This window comes from Coturnix japonica, chromosome 4, assembly GCF_001577835.2.
Source record: "Coturnix japonica isolate 7356 chromosome 4, Coturnix japonica 2.1, whole genome shotgun sequence".
Lineage (NCBI taxonomy): Eukaryota > Metazoa > Chordata > Aves > Galliformes > Phasianidae > Coturnix > Coturnix japonica.
The window spans coordinates 53,716,282-53,724,481 of NC_029519.1; the positions used below are offsets into that span (position 1 = coordinate 53,716,282).

At 35.7% G+C, this 8,200-nt stretch overlaps 1 protein-coding gene across 4 annotated transcripts in view; it reads left to right on the plus strand.

The window, feature by feature from the left end:
• RAP1GDS1 (Rap1 GTPase-GDP dissociation stimulator 1) overlaps positions 1 to 8,200 on the plus strand; it is an 81,094-nt gene that overhangs the window by 29,029 nt on the left and 43,865 nt on the right. The window lies entirely within an intron of this gene.

Genomic DNA, 8,200 nt, shown 5'->3' on the forward strand with positions numbered 1-8,200 from the left:
TTTATTTATTTATTTGCTTTGGTTAGTTTTTATCCCCCCAAAAGCTGCGAAATGTGTGTCCATACTCCAGGCACTACTGATAAGCCTTGTTTTTTCTGCATTATGTTATTCTACAAATCACAGTCTTTTGGCTTTCTTGTTGTAAAATCCTTCATGAGGTTTTTCACGGTAGAACATAAGTCCCATTCGTATCACATCAAAGATGTCATGTGGATAATAACAGTCTTTGTATTTAATAGTAGTGCTTTTTTCATTTTAATTATTTTGCAGGGAGATGTCAGCCAGAGATCAAACCATTTTTTTGAAAATAAGGAATCACTTTTGTTATGGTTTAGTTATTAGGCATATCCAATACTTTAATCTAATTTCCCATTGGTTTTGGTATTTCCAATACTCCCATGTCAAATATTTTTATTAAGGAATTTGTTATTCCTAATAAAAAAGAAATGGTATGATAAAATGATGATGCGTTTAGCATAAATAACAGAGATTATCATTTTGCCAATGGAAGTTGCATAGTTTTACAACAGCACAAGTTTAGAGAAAATTATTTTCCATCTGCTAATGTGCAGCAAACATACCAGTGCTTCCTTGCAGCCAGATGACTGTTCTGTCATGGTCCAGGGCTTTGCTCTTTCCTTCCAAAATCTTTTCTCTTCTGGTCTTGTGGCTGCTAAATCAGATAAACAGATTAGGATTTTGACCCATTTCTTTGGGGTAGTTTTACAGCATACAGCTATAATCCTTCTGGAGTTTAAACCAATCCAATAGATTTGTTCAAGGACTATTTATATTATGCAACTGTTCTTCTAAACATTGTAGTTACTATTGGGCCAACAATATATTGTGAAAATCCATCTTCTTTCATCAAGCAGCCAATGAATGTCCTTTCTTATAGTTCTCACCCATCCACTTCCTAACATGGATTCATTTATTTGGCACACTATATATCATATATATACAGATTGCATATATGGTAATATCATAAAGATATGACACAAGCTGTACCTCTGTGTCTGTGTATCAGTGCATCTCTATGTACCCATATATCTCACACAAAGAAGATTTAGGGCTAAACGATCACAAATGTTTTAACATTAACAAAATTTACAAATGTGGATATTAAGAATAACAATTAAAGCTATGACAAAGCAAGACAATATTACAGAATGGCTTAGGAGATGACATCCATCCTCTTCAGAGAAAACAGTTTAAACAGACTAAAGTCAAATAACCAGCTTCTAATTTTAACATTAAGTGGTTTTCTCTTTTTTATTCTTGAAGCAAAGTTTTTGATGCTTTAAATCAATTTTATTTTTTAAAGAACTTGATTTGCCTGAAATGAGCTGAAACAGAAGAACAAGTGAACTACGGTGCAAAAACTTAATAAAACTTAATAACACCGTTATTAAGTTTCTTCCAGACAAGTCAAATTTCGATATCTTGAGAATAAGCTATTAAAACAGAATTTACAGGACTAATAAATCTGATACTCTGAACTTTCCTGGCTGTATATACACACATACATCTATATTTGCATATATCTACATATTATGGTAACTGAAGTTTGTGAGGACTTCTTTAAAGACTTCATACTGTACAGACTGTGCCCAGAGTGCATGGCATAATGTCATAATGATTGATTCCTCTGAGGGCAGAATTAAATAATATCTAGGAAAATAACAGGGAATGTGTTTTATATGGGGAAGTTCCATTACTTATGTTTTCATATAACATTAAAATAAAAATGTTTCCATCAGGAAGCATTCAAAGAAAGGTAGAAGGTGAGTAGTAATAATGAGAAGTCAGATTGTCTATACTAAATTATATATATATATAATATATATATAATTATTATATATATATATATTGATTGTAATAACTGGAAAATTAATAGTAAGGTTTCACAAATAATGATTCTACTTTTCTTTAGGATATCCCCATGTATGATTATATTAATTAAACTTACATTCTGATTATAGTTCAGTAAATCATCATATTAGAGAAAAAACTGGAAAATAAACAATGCAAGAAATAAAGTGTATTTAAAGGAATTTTCTTAGGACTGTTTTCATTGAGAGTTCACCATGGTATCTAAAGTCATATTATTTAAGTTCAAATCATTCAGACTTCAGAACATAAATTATTTTATGTAAAAAAACATAGTGTATTATTATTACAGTAATGGAACCCATTCCCATCTACCAACAGCCAAAAATCCAGTGTAATTGTGATTTTAACAAAGGAAATAAAAATGTTTTGTTCCCACAAGTTCAACACACCCCTACAGCATGTACATGAGAATGTTCCTCAGACTATTTCACTGCCTTGAGTTGCAGCATAGTCTCCTGGCTGCTGCAGGAACATAAGGAACTTTCATTTGTCTCTAGCAGTACGTAACAGTTTTGGTTCTATTTTCTTTGCTTGCAATCTTTTAACTTTTTATTGTTAAACGGTTACAAATCACTTTCTTCCAATCCCATTTTATGTACTATATAGGAAGAGGTGGCAAAGCTGTGATGAATGTTGTAGCTTTTAATTTCTTTTTATGTAGCCTTCCATTTTTCCTTTCGTTTTTTGTTGTTTTTTTTTTTTTCCTTTCCTAACTCTTTTGCCAACCCATCTTTTGATAACAGCAGACAGGCTGTAGTGCCATGGAACGTGACAGCCCTTTTCTCTATCCTTATGAGCTATTCTGCAGTTTGTCACACCAAACAAACTAAGTCATATGCGTACACATGTACAACAGAACACAAGGGTGAGTCAAATAGTGCTTTGTGATAGCTGCCGATAAGCAATTTGCAGGTCAAACTGAAATGTTTTTAGCTACTGTTTTGTCTAGGGAGATGGCTGTATAGCCCTTCACATCTGACACCTGGGTCTAAAAATCCGGCACAGACGGTTTCTTCAGGAGACACTGTTTGGAGAGATGCTTATTCCTGTTTATGCTGACATTTATTTCTTCAGTGCTTCTGGCTGAGGCCAGTCATATTTAAACTAGCTAGAGCCACTAGACAAAACTAAGGGCTATAGGCTGTAAGAAAGAACAATGGTAGAGGAGTAAGAGCTAAGTGCACACTGCTAATGCATTACAATAATAAAAACACACCTTATTTTGTGGACTTCTTCCATCATTCCCAGTGAAGACAACTGGCATAGACAGGGACTTTGCAACCATTCTGCCCACCAGATTTCTGAAAGGAAAACACAATTGCTTGATCTCTCTCCATCCACCAGTGTTCATCATCTCTAAACAAATAAACTTTCTGTGCTTCAGATCTCTAGGAGCAGGCTGTGGTGCGTGGTCAACAAGCAGTTAGCAGCAGAGAAACAGCCAGTCATCATGCACTGAATAAAACACTGCCTTCTATCAAATTAGAAGGTGAAATTCACTTACCACATCTTGTCTTTTAAAAACTATATATTAAACAAATGACTCCACTGTCTGCTCTGTACATTTTAGATTTATGGGCATGGTTTGGTGTGTTATTGTCAAGAAAGAATTTTGCTGACCCAGAAGCAGGCAGTTTACCATAGTATGAAGTGCAGAATTATCATAGTGATGGGAAAAGACAATGAAAAAAGAGAAATTACTTCATCAGTGAATTTGCTTTTGAGGTTCTGTACCTTTTGTTCAACTCAGCTTTAAAAAAGCATTAGCTGTGCATTGAAAATGTGATTTCATTTTGTGCTTAGTATGATAGAATTCCTTCTGTTATAGGTTGAGACCTCTACAAACAGGGATTGTTCCCCCCCCCACCCACAAAATAGCTTAGAGTAATGAAAAGCTTATGTTGAAGCTGCTTTTTGATGTCTGTAAAGAAAAAAAGAATTAAAGTCTGCAGAAAAAAAAAATAATAATAACAGGAGGAAATCAAGGGATAAAGAACTCTGGTATGTGATTCTGAATGCATTTTTCTTAGAGAAAGGTGGTCATGTCATAGACTCATAGAATCATTACAGTCAGAAAGAGCACTGAGATCCTCTAGTTCAACCACCAACCATCACCAGCATCACGCTAAGCCATATCCCTAAGTGCCACACCTTCACATTACTTAACTCCTCCAGTAATGGTGACTGCACCACCTCCCTGGACAGCCCATTCCAGTGCCTCACCTTATCTCCCTGTGCTCACAGTGGAATGAGGAGCAAGTTCCTCCCCTGGGATGTCAGTCTGCCCACTGGCCCCACTCAAACAAGATGTACTTGTCTGCAGCCCAGGGCTGTCTGCCTGCACATCTTGGATGTATTGAGCAAAGCTGTATATTTAGTGTGATATTTTTTGCTAAATTTTCATTATATTAGCAGCTTTGGAATCAAAGGGTACTTTGTGTTTTTGTTCTAATTACAATTACAGATTGATGTTCTTCCCCTACATACAAATGGAAGTGAAAGTATTGCTGATGATGCAAGGGAGGTCTGTTTACTTTCCTGTCCAGCTGAAATTGTCAGTGCAACTACTGTAGAAAAATGGCAGTATTAAATACTGTCTCTAGTGGCATCATTAGGCTTGTATTATTGAATGTTATTACTTTTTGAATAACAAATTGTACCTGATTATTACATGTTCAAATTATTTTCTATTTGGGAACCAAAGGCCTATGTTACAAAAAAGGAAACAATTATTTGGTTTCAGAAGTTTTGTTTATAAGGCACAATTTTATGTATTGCATTATTATAATAACTCAAAGGAGTAACTTCAACTTAAATTGTTTTATGCAGGAAAAAATCTGTGAGACAATGGATATAATTTCATCCATTTATGATCTTCTTGGCTCAGATACTTTCAAATCAAAGACAGCCTAAGTTGACAGAAAAATATGATCTCTGAACATGTGCATAGGAATCTGGGGGTGTTGTATAAAAATGGAGGGAATGAGAAGATTAAAGCATTTTTGCACTGGATGAAGGTATTTTGAAAGGTTACAAACTAATAATCTTATATAATTCCCACTTCTTGTGAGAAGTAGAAAATGCTTTATTTTTTATTTCACATCTTTTTCAAAAGATGACCATATACTATTGGATTTAGGAAACAGTAGGTTAATTGTAAAGAAAATACAAGAGGAAGCAATATCCATCACTGCATATCACTATGTAGTGATTTGTACTCCACTAAGCACTATCTCATAAATACTGCATCTATTAAAAAAAATTACAGCTAACCTGAGATCCTCAAATAGAGGTCCACAAAAAAAAGGACTGCATAAGAAAAAGAAAACAAGAGATATTGGTTCTCTTTTAAACCACAGACCTTCTGGGACAATTACTGCAGTAATAACAAAATAATAAAGAAAATGTTCTTGCTAGTCCAGACATGCTGTGATTCAGAGACAAGAGGTTACAGCAGACATACATAACCCAGATTTGAGAGATGAGAAATCTGAAAATCTGCTGAGAACGTTATTTTTGGCTCTCATACACTCAGTGTAAGAGGCTGAAAATGCCCACTAATCTCAGCCTTCAACACCCAGCTCCAAAAAGTGTCTGGCATGTGACTGAAGCAGAAAGGCAAGCACACACATTTCCAAATATTTTTTACACTTAGTTTTTTGGAGGCTAAGCCTATGAGTTCACACATTGCTATGTAAAAATGCTAAAGCAGAATTACACCAATAGAGATGTGCTTAAATGAGAAGGGAAGGGCCTCATTTTTGGAAGAAGTTTAGAAATTTGGGAAAGAACTTAGTGTGCAATGAGAAAGGTTTGAAGTAGCACACTTTCCCTTGTAGATATGATTGGCTAAGATATGCAGTTTTCTATTTGTTGAACTATGCTAATGCCTGATAAATCAAGAAGCTATCATATTACTCATGAAAATTTTAATTTCAACATTTATTTTGCGGCTTCTTTGGCATGTCATTTCCTTTCCCATAATAAATATAATTACTTTGTACTATTTTTTTCCCCCCAAGAATATACCTTGGCTACATACTGCCCTGTATTGATTTAGATATATTCTCTCTGTTGCATCAGTAGGAAAATATATTATAAACTTCCCAAGGAACTGCTAGTAGATCTCTTCCATCACTTCCTGCTGTTTCGGCTTTCTGTTGTTGAGATCATGAGCTCAGCCCTCCTACCTAAACCTTCTGTTCAGGTTTTCTCATGCAAGTCACCAGTAGGTTTTCTAAAACCCCATGGTTCCTATTTGATGGCATCACAGAGGAGGATGTGGTAGCATCTGCTGAAAAAAAAATGTTGGATTTTAGCAGAGATTGCTGATTTCTCACATTCCTTCCTTAGAGATGAGACTTGCTATCCTATGTCCCAAATCTCCAGTAGGCATTTGCTTCCAAAGGCATCTACTTTTCCATTTTTTATGTCTTGGTGGATTTCCAGTTCTCGCAACCATATGCTAACACAGAGGTTATATCTGAGTTGGAAATTCTTTATTATGTTCTGTTCTTTATTATCGACTTTCATATGTTATTTAGTACTTACACTCTTCCTATAACTGACATTACTTTTTCTGATCTTCACTGGCCATAGAAGACAGAACAATTCCTGTACTTGAGCAGCAAAATCACAGAGAATTCAGAGATAATTTTTTGTTATTGCTAAATTCATTCTTCACACAGTCAGACAAGCATCTACATACTGAACTTGTAGCACATCAGAGTGCCACATGGCTTCAGAAAATGCTGTGCCTGTTTAGTATTTAAGAAGGGGTCAATTCACATTTTGTTTCTATGAAAGTAAAAGGTTGGCTACTCTCCCACACCAAACACAGAAGAGAAGAATTTGTAGAATGTTCTATCCTAACAGAGTTATTCTAAGAAATAAAAATTATATATGAATTTCATTCATTCCCATTTTGGAAGCATTTTATGCTAACTCATTTCCCTTTCTGAAGTATGGAGAACCTCAGCATTTCACAGTTTGCTCAAGCAAACTTGGCCACAAACAACACTAAACCAACCTTCTCCAGTATTGCAATCAAATTTGAGCAGAGTAAGATTAAGACACGTCACCTCACATGGATTGTTATTCAGTAACAAAGTGAACCTCTGCTCCGCATTAGAGCCGAAAATAAAACAATAACTGCCTGTAGGTGCTAATTTGACACTCACATGTAGGATTAACTTTTGGATACTGTTATTTCACGTAAGAGCACTCACAGATTTAATGCTCATTACTAACAAATAAGCTGCAAGAACACAAGCCAGCAGGCAACAGTGGCAGGAGAACACAAAATGAGTGAGCAAACAATGATACCAGTTAACTGTGGGCTTATTAGCAAGTAGCTGAATCAAGGCCAACATTAAATGTGTCTGCCCTGTAGCACTGAGCTACCTGTAGCACCTTGAACAGCACATTTCCTGAGCCTATTGGAGACATGAAGTGATATCTGTTTGTCAGCTGCTAAGTCTTGACCCAGCTTCTTTGGATTCAGTGATGCAGACATAATTAATTGAATCTGTCTTCTCAATCCAAGAGAGGGAGGGGAAGTAGGAACAGAAAAAATATGAGACTAAGTAGAGGAGTAACGAGGAATAAAAGCTGTGCCTATTTTTAAAGGAAGGAAAGAAATGAAAGAAGGGCAGGAGATATGTAAAATTAGCATTTTGAAAGAAAACCATCAAATTAAATGCAGATACCTGAGTGGTGACGGATGCTGAATCTTCATAATTCCCACTGCCTTTTGCAGCAGCTGCTCATGCTCAGAATTTCTACTGACTTTGCTCAGTAGCTGCTGCATGAATGTTCAGAACAGAGTAAAATTAGTACAAGAAATAGAAAAAATGATCATGATTCTGCCAGCATTTGCCAATACCCTTGTCTTTGAGGACAAATTCTTATATACTGTTAGTCCCATTGAATCTAAGTTATACTTGTATGAAGTTATATGCATAAGTTGCTCCGAAAGTAATGCCTCCTATTTATTTATTTATTTATTTGTTTATTTTTACCATAATCACCACTGTTAGCCAATTCGTGAAGATGAGCTGATCAAGACCTTCTTCATTTCATGGTATGACAGTTGTGCTTCACTGTCCAGAACATAGCTTGTCTTTCATGGCACTCACTGTTGTTGAAACACATCACCCACTGCCTCACTGTGCTCACATCCACTCTCTGGTCTCCACAAGCATTCAGCAAGCATCAGTGAATGTCAGTGGGTGCCATTTTTTCCACATGGAGGAATTCAGTGACACACCTTTGGCTTATATGCACTCCCATGTCAGATGCCATTGTG